This window comes from Magallana gigas, chromosome 6 (genome assembly GCF_963853765.1).
Source record: "Magallana gigas chromosome 6, xbMagGiga1.1, whole genome shotgun sequence".
Taxonomy (NCBI): Eukaryota; Metazoa; Mollusca; class Bivalvia; order Ostreida; family Ostreidae; genus Magallana; species Magallana gigas.
This window is the reverse complement of record NC_088858.1, coordinates 20183894-20198592: the sequence shown is the minus strand read 5'-3', so window position 1 is coordinate 20198592 and position 14699 is coordinate 20183894. Positions and strand designations below refer to the sequence as shown.

Here is a 14699-nt window from a genome sequence, read left to right as displayed (position 1 = left end):
AAAAATATTTTGGAAATTTTATAAAGAATTTTAACATTCTATCATTAGACAAGGTAGTTGTATATGTTATATGCTTGTACTTGTAGGTAAAACTTTGGTAGGTTAAATGTTCATGCTTATGTTTATAGAGATGTAAACGTGTTAACTTTGGGATGTGTGATAACTAAAATTATCAAAAGATGTAAACAAAAACTTAAATACAAACAATATGATCTAATATGGGCAAATAAAATGTAAACTACTTTTTCCCACTCCTAAATTTTTTACCTCCCCATTTCGCAAACCGGGATCACCGATATCGTCACCAAATGCCCGAAGAGGCTGTCCCTGTACGGGCATCATAGTGATGTAAGTATTCGGTGAATCGATGGTGGTAGGTGAAGCAGAACGTTGCATCCCTTCGCTGTTGATATATTAATTTACAACCATCTGAATAATTTAATAAAACATTTAAAACGTGGGTGCATGTATGTAAAGGCGATCAATGAAAGCTTTCAAAGATACGATACTAACATATATGCTTTATTTCTTAACAAAAAAAACGTATTGTTATTCATAGCTCAAAAGAAACTGACAGGGCTTTTCGATATTACCACGGGCATCTTCGCTAGCCAAGTGTCCGATTCGTTTTTCTCATCTCCCTAGATGAGATGAGAAAAACGTATCGGACACTTGGCTAGCGAAGATGAGAAAAACGAATCGGACACTTGTCTAGCGAAGATGCTGCATTACAAACTGATTAATATATATAATTATAACACTTGTTTATTATAATAGATATTGAACTCAAATTTCAAGAGGCTTTTTAAAAATGTTTATGCAAACGTTTATTTTAACTTCGAAGAGTACTCAACTGATCGTTTGGTTATGTCATTATTTATTACCTGCAAAACTCGGTCGATATGTTGCTAGTGTCAACGATCAATAAATCCAATTTAATGTTCTGCGTGCTAATGTTTATTTAATGCAATTTTCATGCTATTTAACATTTTGGCAGAAAGACAAAGATTTTGTATTGATGATCAAATGATACAGTTATACAATACATTATAGGAACATATAATTTTCATATCAATAAATATTGCCTAAGCTAGCCGAGTCTCGGGGATATTTTTTTTAAACAACTAATTTCTATGATCATTTGGTTTTGTCATTACTTAAAACCTGCAAAACTCGGTCAATATATGTGTTGCTATAAAAAAAAAATAGTGTCAACGATCAACAAATCCCATTTGATGTTCTGCGTTTTAATGTTTATTTAATGCAATTTTCATGCTTTTTAACATTTTGGCAGAAAGACCAAGATTTTTATTGATGATCAAATGATACAGTTATACATTGTAGGAATATAATGCGAATTTTTTTTCATATCAATAAATATCGCCTAATTAAGCTAGTTGATTTTTTTTTGTGGTCATGACATTTAATTTAAAAAAAATGTAAAATAAATACACCTAAATTAAATAGTGCAATATGCATTCATGATGCTTGCTGCAAAAAAAAACCACACAAAAAAGAGGCAAACCATCAAGTTATTGAACGCCAATATTAAATTAAATCTAATAATTAATTGCTTGAATATTTAAAAAAAACATAAAAATAAATCATGCAACTTTATCAAATTATGTTTAGTTTATTTCTAAATCTTAAAGATGAACAACATAAACTTTCTTACCGCTTTGACGCTTTACTCTCAAATTGTTTAGAAGCGTGTATTTACTATTTAAATAGGAATTCAAAAAGAAAGCAAAATTCTGGGAACTCAAAACGAAAGTAACACAAAACGTTAATATAGGTCAACCAAAAACAGTGAATTATTGCATATTATTGATTTATTGCATATGCACTCTTTTTCTATCGTTTTATATCCAAATTGTAGACCGTTATATATAATATTGCTTCAAAATTGTAACATATACATGTAATTAGAATACTCACGTACATTTAACGTAGCTCACGGGTTTGCTGACGTCACAATAGGAATCGACGTAAAGAGTTGACCGTCATAGTAAACTCATAATTTTTTTTAAAATGACAAATGAGATATTTAGAAGTATAAAAGAAAATATTTTAAAAAGCTTATATGCGGTTTATGACTGTTTATACAAAGATTTATAATATCAACTGCTGAAAATCTAAAGATGTAACATACATTGTCACATTTTGTTCTATACAGATAAAGAATGAGTGTGCGTAAGAACTCTTCCATTTAAAGTCATGTTTTTTAAAAAGAATGTATGCATTAACTTCGCTTTTTTTTTTTACAATTATAACTTCCGTAATCTGTACTACCGATTAAATTCTTAAATTTCTTTTGGCTTGAGATAACTTTTATTATTTATTTATTTATTTATTTATTCATTTTATTCAATTACTTACTTATAATGTCAGTAGTTGCCTGGCATTTTATTTTTGCATTGATTGACTCAGAGTTTCATAAAAACAAAAATAGCAATTTTCTGTATCTTAACAGCCTTACATTAATTGCATTTGAATACATTCACAATAATGTCTAATAAGCAGTTACATGTTCTAAAATGTGTTAAACAGCTAGTCTTGTCAATAAATGCATTTCAATTTTGGTGTTCTAAGAAGTAAGGAAATGATGACGTCAGGCTAACGTCGTAATGAAAATATAAGGTTTTGAGAAATCTTTTAAATCTTTAAAGTTTTTTTGCCAAACATTGGCCGAGAACACATACTGAGAATACATATTATATCATATAGTTTAAGATCGTGCGATCATAGATTTATTAGGACTGACGTTAAGTCACTAATGTAAACAATTGTACTTTCATTTTCGTTTTCACTCTGACACCTGATGGTATATTTCTAAGTCAAAAACTTTTATGAATTAATTTATTGCAGTATCATTTTGCTTGTTTATAGTACTGTTTATTTTGTAATTAACCATGGTCTCCTCATTTTATTGATCGGGTATTTATTTCATATTGTTAAGCGAGACCGGGTTGTTTTATTATGATTATAATAATGACAGACTTACTCGATTGCGCTCTTTGAATAAACACCTTTACTTACTGCCCACTCTCTGCCTCCTTTTCAAGCTTCACGGATCCAACCTCTTTAGGATTGTCCAACGAAGTAAATATTGTCTCAGAAAGGATAAGGCAAAGATTTATATATCTACCCAAACCGTGCGAGACACAGAGATTCATCCATAACATACAAAACGGTTAAAACACGCAGAACGGATGAGACAGTACTACATGTACACCATGATGTTTAGTTTTATCATATAGCAAACCTTGGTTACTCAATCACTTTCCGTTATTGAGTCTTGCACAGACAAAATCAGAAAAGATTCTGAAAATATCTGAGATACCTCAGTAGAAAAAAGCAATACTCATGTATTTACCATTACAATAGTGCGCTGAAATTTAAAAAAAAAGTCTGGACAATTCTATCGAAAATTATAAAAGTAAAAAGTACAATTTTGCTTGCTTCTGGTTATGACCAGAACTGACAGACAAGTTATTGAGTTATTGACAAGTTATTGATTCATGAAAAGGTCTATTATAAAGCAAAGATTGGTTGCTCAATCACTTACTGTTTTTAAGATATCGCGCGTACAAAATCAGAAAAGAAACATATCAAATAGATATCTGAAATATTTCAAATGAGGATAACGTATATTTCATTCGAAAGGATCTAAAATAGATAGAATTTTTCATTAAAAAAGCAAAAACTTTTAAAAGCCGATTTTTGGTGTCACCTTCAGTGACTACTGAAGTGAAGGACTAATAATTGATACACTGTATCTATTCTGCACATTAACATGTTAAGGTCTATTTTATAGCAATTATTGGTTGTTCAGTCACTAGACTTTATTGAGATCTCGCGCGGACAAACTCAGAAAATTAACATCTCAATAAGATCTGAAATATCTCAACAGAAGAAATCCACTTTTCAAGTATTTGCCATTTCAATACTGTGTAATATTTTAAAAACAATCTGGAAAATTCTATTGAAAATTACAATAATAGAACATAGAATTTTGTTTGGTACCGTCACGACCGGATGTTACAGATAAAATACATTGTATTGATATTTACATGTAATAGAAACAATAACAATAAAGTGTGGATATAGTCTTTGTAAAGCACAGAAGTATGAATTTAAAACAAAACGTCAAAAATACATAAACAACGTCGCAGGCGTGCGGCGACTGTCCTTACCTAACGCTCTATATATGTTGTCTTCGGAATCAAATATCGTTTTGCACTAAAATTTTCAGATCTAAATAAATATATGTAAATATAATACAGTTCGAGATTTTGTCATTACAGCGAGTTTTCATGATTTTATTGCAACTGTGACACTACTTTTGGAGCAACTCTCTGTTGTGTATTTGGTATCTGGAAAGTGTAAAAGTCTCCGAATGCTATTCATGTGAAAGTCTCATTTAACGTCAAGCTCGAATGATGTAGAGATTATTTGACTGATAAATTTTTTTTTCATTTATCACTAGCTCCGATTAAAGAATGTCATAATTTTTCTCCACTTTTCCCTTTAAACTAAATCATTCTTAAATTTTTTATATGTAAAGAAATGCATCTAATTTTGTGAGGTTTTGAAATGTGAAGTAGTAAAACAAATTAAAATGGTGTCTGAAAGGCGCCCAGACAGCAATCTGAAGATAATTGCAAGGCAGTGTACAAATATATATATATCATCTATATCATGGCAACATTCTTAGCTGTGCAAGAGAAGATACATGTAGATGTATGCCATGTGGTGATAACAAACAGTGTTAGAATTCAAAAGTTTATAATTTTAAGTATCGTAACAGAGTGAAATATTATTTGAACACTGTTCGTTATCACCACATTTCATTTTTAATTTAACACTATACTTATTTTGAATCAGCGACTGCTGGGGGAGTGGAAGGGATTTATAAATATTTAACATGTTTAATATCCGACTTGATCTAAATAATAAATAAAACGCTTCTAAAATGATGAATATAAAGATAATTTCGTTTATTCATACATGTTATATTTTTAAAAATATATATTTCAACTGGATTTAATACTCTAAAGACCACAAATACCCCTATAAGGGAATTACATAATATCTTGAACAAGGTGTCAGACTGACAATTTACAAGGTTGAATATTACGACATTCACACCTTTTGATTTATTGAAAGTATGTATACCATACACAGACACTGACCCACGGTTCTTCATGTGAAACAAAACTTCAAAGACATTTTAAAGTATAGACCAGTTGGTTATCTTCTCTCACTTGAAAAAAAAAATCAGTATGTTGTGCAATATGGTGGATTTTTTTTATCTATAAAATGTAATACATAGTTTTAAATTCTCTGAATTTTAAAACTTTAATGTTACATGTAAACTAATATTTATTTGACAATATTGATAAAATCAAATTCATTGTTAAAAAAAAAAAAACCAACTAAATATTTAGTTACTAGAAAATTGACATTGAAATATATATAAATACTCTCCCCTTTAAAGTGGATAAGTTGCTTTTTTTTGTATGATAATTGGATTCTGAGTTTTTAATACATGCATGGATCGGAGGATAGGGGAGGGGGAGCAGAGGATAATTCAATTTTTTAAAACTTACATTGTACAACTATCCAAAATATGTCTAAGCTCCCCCAGAAATCGATGATATCCCTGCCCTTTCCCTAGAAAAAAATCCTGACCTAGCATGTAATTATATGTGAACTTAAAGAAATAGAAGCCCATTTTCTCTCTTGTAAGCAATAGGAAAGAATCAAAACAAATCCAGATTTTGATCTCAAATAAAGTAAATATTCAATTCATTGTTCAAGCATATAAATAACTTATAAAAACATTGGTACAGTGGGTTACAGTGGTGTACAGTGTTTGTCAGTACCCTGTACAGTGGTGTATAGTGGGATACAGTGCTGGTCAGTGCCCCGTACAGTGGTGTACAGTGAGGTACAGTGCTGGTCAGTGGGTAGGTACAGTGCTGTCCAGTGGAGTACAGTGGCTCTGTACAGTGTGGTACAGTAGATCTGTACAGTGGGTGTACAGTGGATTTACAGTAGGGTACAGTGAATATACAGTGGATGTCAGACAATGTCTGTCAATTTTTGGGAATAGCAGTGGCTTTTGAATTCAGTCGAGATTAAACAAATCAGGAACAATTACGACGATTTTTAATCTTATTTTTCGGGACCATGCGATCTTCAACGTTTTTTGAGCATGACAAATATAAAATGCCAAATGACACATCTACAATATCTGTCTACAATTTCCAAAAGTTTTAACTTGAAATATTTTACCGTTTAGGAGGAGATCACTGGACAATGCAAGCCGACCGTCTGAAAATCGCGTCATTATCTCAAAAAAAGGACGTCATCCAAAAAAATGTTGTCAAGTTCAGATCAATGTGTATCAAATGTGCAAGTTTTATAAAAATCGGCCGAGCCAATCCGTTTTCGAGAAATAATTTAATCATATTTTGTAGGAAAAAGAAATAACAGTAGGAAAAAACGAACAAAACCAATATGGTCTTACGTTGAAAACGAAAGACCTTAAAGGGACTTAGACACGATCTGAGATCAAAATTTTATTTTTTATCTTCATGTAATAAATGGGTTACTTTAGCATTTGTAAGATTGACCAATATTTGAATGTTAGATGTCAAGTTACAAGCGAAATACACAGACAAGAATTATTTTGTTATGTAAACAAAGCTCGAGTCTTATATTTGTTTACAAATTTTATAAAGTAAGGAAATTACCATTTTTTTGACAAAATGACCCGTGGCAAACACCCATATTATACCCATATTAATCATTCTTATATATTAAAAATGAAAAAATTTTTTTTTGAAAATGTTGGGTTCAAATCGTGTCTAAATTCATTTAATTAAGTAATATCACTTATGCAAAGGTATAATACATATAAATAATAAAAAGGCTATTATTAATTTAATAAATAAGAAGCATATTTTTAAGATATGCTTACCTTTTTCATAGCATTTAAGCTTAAAAATGAAGGAAAAGATAGGTGTGAAACGCTTATAACAACGACGACGCCCATTTGATTACAGGATATTTATATGAGCTATACAATTAAACTTTATTTTCTTTAACTCACGTGTCGGTAAAAATCGATATACAGTAATTTTTAAGACAACACAAATACATGTATAATTATATTTTAAAGAATAACAAGATGTCTAAATAAAAATGCATCCACACAAATGAGACAGAGCACATAAAACTCTTAAAAATATTTATCCGGTTATATATAATAAAAGTATAAGACATAAAAATTTATTCCATGGATAATTAATTTGAAATAAAAAACAAAAATATCCATAAAAATGCATGGACTTCATGAAATGAGACTTGTTTGATTTCAATCTTTTTATATTGTGGTTGATTCTTAAACATAACGATATACTGGTATATAATGTCAATAGAATCGGAAGTTATTGACCTGTTCAGCCAGACATGTGTATTGTTGAAGTAGCTGCCAAAAGGAAGTGGGGATCATAAATGAATATCAGACAGAATAAACAAAATTAGTCTTGCATTTAAACCGTTGGAATTTTTTCATGTTACACACAACGCAACAATATAGTAAATGTATCACAACTCAACAAATTATTATCATGTAACACTTCAAAAGAAATATAAATGCATGGTTATCTTTTATCATTTTAGTTTGCTATGAAGTGGTTCTAACCAAATGATCACAATCTCCAGCACAGGACCCGGTATCTAAAAAAGTCATAATCATTTCAAAAAGTCGCTTATATATCATGTCAAGAATTCCTTTCCTCCTGGCGTAGATAATATAGTAAACCCACACGACGCACACTTTGCTTGATTTTTTTTTAAAAAAAGAATCACTTGAACGAAATATTTGCTTCACTTTTTCCTGTTCATTTTATCTCCTCCTATTCCTTGAAATATAAAGGAAAAAATTAAATTTTTAAATAAAAAAAATATCTCCTAAATTACAATAATAACAAAAAATAACTTCTTCGAATATTCATAAAATCGAAACATGTTTTTTTTTTTTAATATAAACCATTGAGATTTGTAAGTCATAGTAAGTTGCAAAGCATCAGGAATAAAAATATAAAAAAAATTCATATTAATTAAGGAGTCAATGGCCAATTACTAATTATTTCATTAATGCAATAGTTATCATGTGCCAATTCCAACAAGTTTGGACAAGACCTAAAATTAACTTACCAAATACAAAATTAGATTGAGAACTCGGCTTTCCAAACCCTGGTAAAAGAAAGAGTCATAAGTATGGCTTAATCTTACAAAACAAGAGGAATAAGGACCACATCACCTAACTAATAACGAGTACTTTCATCAAGTGCCGAATAACCTTGGATTTATGGAATACATCAGAAAAACAGTTTTATTTATGGTGGTATTTGTTAAAAAAAACTTGCATTTGAATTTACTAATATTCACTTTTTTCCACTTGAACACAACAAATTTCATCTTTCAGCTGTTAATCATTAAAGGCCATCTTTTAAATTTTTTTTTATCTTTAATTTTAGCCTCATTTTTTTAACAAGTTAAAAATTCGGTCCCCGCTATCAAGCCACGATTAATCTAATCAAATAAAAAGCCTGTTTTTTTCACCTTAGCAAAAAAACCCTCATTTATGTTTTATACAATTGTTGGTTATTGGCAACGAAGTTCTAAATATAAAGTCAAACGCATAAAATAAACTAAAAAACCGAACGAACGCAATTTTTAGCTAGCAACACATATATACAAAAACATATATATTTTAGCATTGAGCTTTTGAAAACCCCTTTACACTTTTTTTTTTACCATTTTTATCTTGTGCGCAGCAGACGGTTCTTTAACTTGCACCTATTTTTTGCCAAAAAGAATTGATCCATGGATCATAGTTTGAGCTAGTTAATGATTCAGGCAACTTAAAACTATTTACATGTTATCAGGATGCTTGACTTGAATAAGTTCTCTTTTTACAAGTCAACAAAACCATTGAATGCTTGTTGTGGTGGCTCATAACGCGCAAGTTTCTAATTCTCCGTCTGATTTTAACAAAATGCAATATGTTATTTGCTAAGAAGCCATTATTTTATAATTAATGTATACTACCATTGCCCATCGGTGTGCTTGTGAAATAGTTTCCTAAAAATAAAAAGGAAGTAAAATAAGGCTAACAAAGAATGATCATTTAGATTTTGAAAGATTCCAGAAACAATTTCGACTTTGAGTAGTTATTGTTTTATTGTATTTAACATAGGTTAAATTAAAAAAATCAAAATAAATTCATCTAACTGTTTTGTTGTTTACCTTGCAGTAAACTCGTTGTACCGTCGGAAGCTCCCTCTTGTGTTTGGCTCAGTAGGTCCCGGCATTCAGCTTGTGACTTTTCAAGATCTTCACGCAAGCTTCTGCACTCGTCTTTGTACTCAAAACTCTTTTGTTCACATTTGTCTCGTTCTTCCGTCAGCTTCTCATTGTCTACTACAATAAGTAAAAACAAATCTCAAAAACCTTCTTTTTGCCCTAAGCCACATCAAAAATAGCAAAACTTTGAAATTAAATGATCAGAGAGAGAGAGAGAGAGAGAGAGAGAGAGAGCAGGAAAACTCCTGCAATGTATATTATTTAACACGTTCTTGGCATAACCATCGTTTATAAGCGTACACATAATCTGATATAAAATTGGACCAAGCAGGTTTAAATTTGGTCATAAATGTATAACTTTTCGAAGAATGTCGATGGTGGAATTTTCTTTTCAAATGTAAAACTGTACTTACTGGTAAGACGATCCAACTTTCGTTCTAATTTGTTGGATTTTTCTAAAATATAATACCTTATACATTATTTTCGTAATATCGTATTTTCCTTATGATATGAATGCCCGATTGATACCAGGTTATCGCGCTACAAATTATGTTATTGACATAACTACATGTATACTAAAAATAGAAATATTATAAGCCTTACTATATTAAAAAAAATTTCATGTTGGCTTCTGTGCCATTATGGCGTCACAATAGCGAAATCAACATCTGCATATTATGAACCAAATATTTTACAATTATAATTTTGAAGAAAATCAATTTTTGTAAGTAAAATCATCGTCTTTGTTCGATATTTTCAAAAGTTTGATTCATTAAACATGAAATAAAGCCGTAAGCGGATTCAAACACATAATCTGCAGAAAACAAGCCCGATTCTCTAACCACTACATATGTAAGCTATGACTATCCACTAAGCTATGACGATACACAACCAACTCGATTGATACAAACAGATTAAAAACATTAAAATTTATTGCCAATTTGTGACGCAGTGTCTTGAAAAGTATAAGTCTAGGAGTATTTAGGTTTCTGAAGATATATTTGAATAACAACTGTTAACTTACCCTTTTCTTCTTCCAATGAACGTCTGTAACCTTCAGTCATTGTCCGATAATTGTTCAGTTCTGAAGCCATTAAATCTAAACGGTACCCAGTTTTTGACAGCAGTTCGTTGATGTGTCGACTCTTCTCTTTTTAATCAAATTCATTAATAAATTAATTCATTTCTTTTATGTTTGATAAGATCATTATCGCCTATCTTTAAAATATTTTATATATATCATAGAAAAATTACTGATCAAATATGCAACTCATACTCTAAAGTATGCACATTTTACACAACAATCATTGTTTTAAAGTCTAAAATGATCTACAATATGTAATTTTGACTAATTTTATTTAAATATGTACATGTGTTTTTTTATTTTCTTACTTGTCTATTTTAATTATTTCTTTTCATATGTGTCATCTCAACGAATATAAATTTTCATGAATTTGATTTCCCCAGATCTTTAACATAAAACAAGAGGCCCATGGGCCACATCGCTCATCTGAGCAACAATAGGCATGATAAAATCAACTTCAAGGTCATTATACAAAATGGTTGGACAATATGGTGTAATTCTTTTTTTTACAGGATTATTTTATAGTCATGTCACATTCAGCAATGCATTTTACATACAGACCCTAAACAGTTGTTTATATAAAGGGTATAAACCAACATCAAATTCTGAACCCCATGTGAAACCCAATATTCATCCAGGTGCCAAAATTCAAACAATGTTAAAGAATCAGCAATATCTAAAAATGCTTGCATATAGGTAAAACCATATAGGATAACATATCAGTTTTTGTGAATAATTAAAATGTTTTCCTTTGTACAATGGGATCCCAAATGTGGCCCCACCCTACTTCTAAAGATTTTTAATTTAAAAAAATTTGAATCTACACTATCTGAAGTTGTTTCAACTAAAATAACAGCTTTTCTAGGCAAATGTTTTTTTAGAAAAAGATTTTATTATATTCCTCTATTTATTATTACATGTATGTAAATTAAATATTTGCCCCCCCCCCCCCCCCCCCCCGTTGTGAACTCTTCCTACCATCGGAAATCATGATTTGAATAAGCTGGAATTTTCACTACCTGAGGATGTTTCCACATAAGTTTCAGCTTTCCTGGCCTTCGGTTGTTGAAAAGAAGATTTTTAAAGATTTACTCTATATATTCCTATGTTAAAATTCGACCCCCCCCCCCCAGTTGTGGCCCTACCCTACTTCTGGGGGTCATGGTTTTCACAACTTTATATATATTTACACTACCTTGGGATTCTTCCAGACAATTATCAGCTTTTCTGGCTTTTTTGTTTTTTTGAGAAGAAGATTTTTTGAAAAGATACGGTTTCTTTAAATATTTGCCCTAAAATTCCAAAGTTGTTTAAATCTCATGAAAATATGCACACAATATCTTTTATACATGTGTATATAAATTACCGTGCTATGCTATACACCTTTATTCTGATTTTTAAAAAAAGGATAATGACTTCAACATTTTGTCATATTTCTAAAATGTAGTCAAAAATGATGAAAAATAGCAATTTTTTTTATAGTTTTTTGAAGAGGAAAATTTGTCCGCAGCCGTCGCCCAGAACGAAATTAATTCATTTTATGTGATATCACATAATAAAGTTAAAATGTGAGTTTCATCGTGGGCGACGGCTGCGGGCATTGTTTTCTATTCAAATAACCATTGACAAATTGGTGTCGTCTGCTTAGTTTTAAAAAATACGAGAAAATGCACTTTTCATGACGTCACAATTACAGTTGTGAAAGTCTAATCAGATAACTATTTATAGATTCTTAATCTATGGGTATTTATGTGTAAATAAATGCTGCATTTGAATTTTTCGTGATATTTTTAAAAAAAATTACCTAAGAACAGGGCAAAATATAAGTGAAACTGTACCTCGTTCTTTCAATAATTCCAAATTATCTCCCCTTGTAAAATGGCGTGGCCCTTCATTTTAACAACTTTGAATCCCCTTAACATAAGAATGCTCTGTACCAAGTTTGATTGAAATTGGTTCAGTGGTTCTTGAGAAGATGTTGATATTGTGAAAAGTTTACAGACAGACAGACATACATACAGACGGACAGACAGACAGACGACAGACAAAATGTGATCAGAATAGCTCACTTGAGCTTTTAGCTCAGGTTAGTTAAAATACTATTTGATTTGAAAATTTTATAACGACAATAATGTCATACCTTTTTCTCTTTGAAGTTTCATTTGGGAATCTTGCAAAGCTTTGTAATATTCTTGAATATGGTCGCGTAGTAATCCATATTCTTGAAGTGATGCATGAAGCTTGGTAATTTGTTCTAAATTTTAGATAATAATCATTTAATGCCTAAATACAAGTTAAAAATGATCTAGATACGTGTAATTATTCTTTCCTTTAAAGAGGGCAAAATTATTTCAAAGAATTTAGACAAGTAACAGATGATTAAAATATATCAAAACTACTGTTTCGACATTTTAGGTAAGATACTCGGCTTTAAGAATGTTAAGCAGCAGTTTCAACCTTTATCCTTCCAAACTATCAATGATTTCCGGAATGGTATAAGTGATATAAATAACTGCGGTAAATAAATATACAAAGCTTAATAACCTTGAACGTAGACTTCTGAAAACAGAGCAATACTTTTCTAAGATAATAATCGATTGCAATTAGCAACACGTAACCAGCAAGTAACAATATATAAGCGCGTCTTATTATGTTAAATTCATTAAAAAACATTAATAAACCCCTGAAAAAAAAAATTAAAAAAATAATTCTCTTACCTGATTGATCCATATTTTGATGTTTAAGTCGGTGGTTCTCTAGCTCTATTCTTTGAAGATTCCCCATGCTATACATCATTTCCTGCTTTTCTCTGACAACCTTTTGCATGCATTCTAGTGGGAAAAATGTCAAAATGTACCATTATTTAAATCTTACGTCGCAAAGCACAGATATAAAACAACAATTATGAACACAAGAGGCACTTTGCTTATTAGGGCAATGATTTGCAACTTTGATCCCAGGAACGAAATGTACGGAATAAGATGTCAAAGTTGTTTGTCTACATAAGTGTTTAAATTGAACAATGTTTGCTTCGTGTTGATAATTTTACCCCTTTATATATTGTAAGGAATGAATTCAAACGCTACCGAATTTATACTCATACACTCATATGATTTTTTATAAATCGTTTTTAGTTGATAAATCAAAGGCTTGAAGGGTCTGAGAGTCGCCTTGTTTTCAATATCTTGTCAATTTTTTGGAAGGTTTTACCGCACTTATTTACTGCTCCTTCACTCAACCATAATCATTGCTTGATAACAAGCTAGACTTCACAATGGGAAAAATCCATAGCAATACTTTTGCACATAAATTGCAAAAGTGTCATGTTAACACTGAAGAATGAAAACTGTAAATGCAAAGTAATTGTTATATATATATATATATATATATATATATATATATATATATATATATATATATATATATATATATATAAGGAATCATTCTTTGAGTATTATGAAGTGATAATTTCGGTCGGGGCGTGATCAAATCCAATAAAGACCGAAATTATAACCTCATAATATTCAAAGAAAGATTCGTTATTACTTATATTTATATAATCTTTAGCTATTGTACGATTTAATATTTAAATATAAATAAGCAAACCCCGCTGGCGCCCCAATTTAAAGTTATGGGTTATATAGTACAAAATCGATACGTAGTGTTATCACAGACAAAAACACTGGGAAAAATATATATATATATATATATATATATATATATATATATATATATATATATATATATATATATATATATATATATATATATATATATATATATACTTTGGCCGTCATTCACTTAAGAAACGAACTCAATATCTACCCAAGTTATACGAGTATTACCTGGGTTGGGACAATTTACGCTTTATAATTCGCGAAGCGGATTAGTACGTTTTTGACGTTGGTGCATTGTGACACGTCTTGTGACGTGCAATCCAGGTTATACAAATTTAACTAAATTTTTCTATCCAATCAAATGCCCCGTTACAACCAGAATTAAATTATTATAAAATACTCTACAATGTTTTCATATCAAGATTTTACCTTTGTTAATGTTGATCATGAATTAAAACTGAATGCATACCAAGTTTTGTGTTAGGGTTTATAATCATATTTTCGAACAAAATTTGCTTTATGACACACGTGGCCTCAGGACCATGAAGCATTTTTAGACTGAAGTCTAAATTGCAAACTTTTATAAAATTATGATATGACATAAAATTACACTTAAA

At 30.3% G+C, this 14699-nt stretch overlaps 1 protein-coding gene across 1 annotated transcript in view; it reads right to left on the bottom strand.

Annotated features, from left to right (window-relative positions):
• The window catches only part of LOC105337045 (centrosome-associated protein CEP250), a 131408-nt gene that overhangs the window by 45231 nt on the left and 71478 nt on the right, over nucleotides 1-14699 (bottom strand). The gene's annotated exons all lie outside the window — the stretch shown is intronic.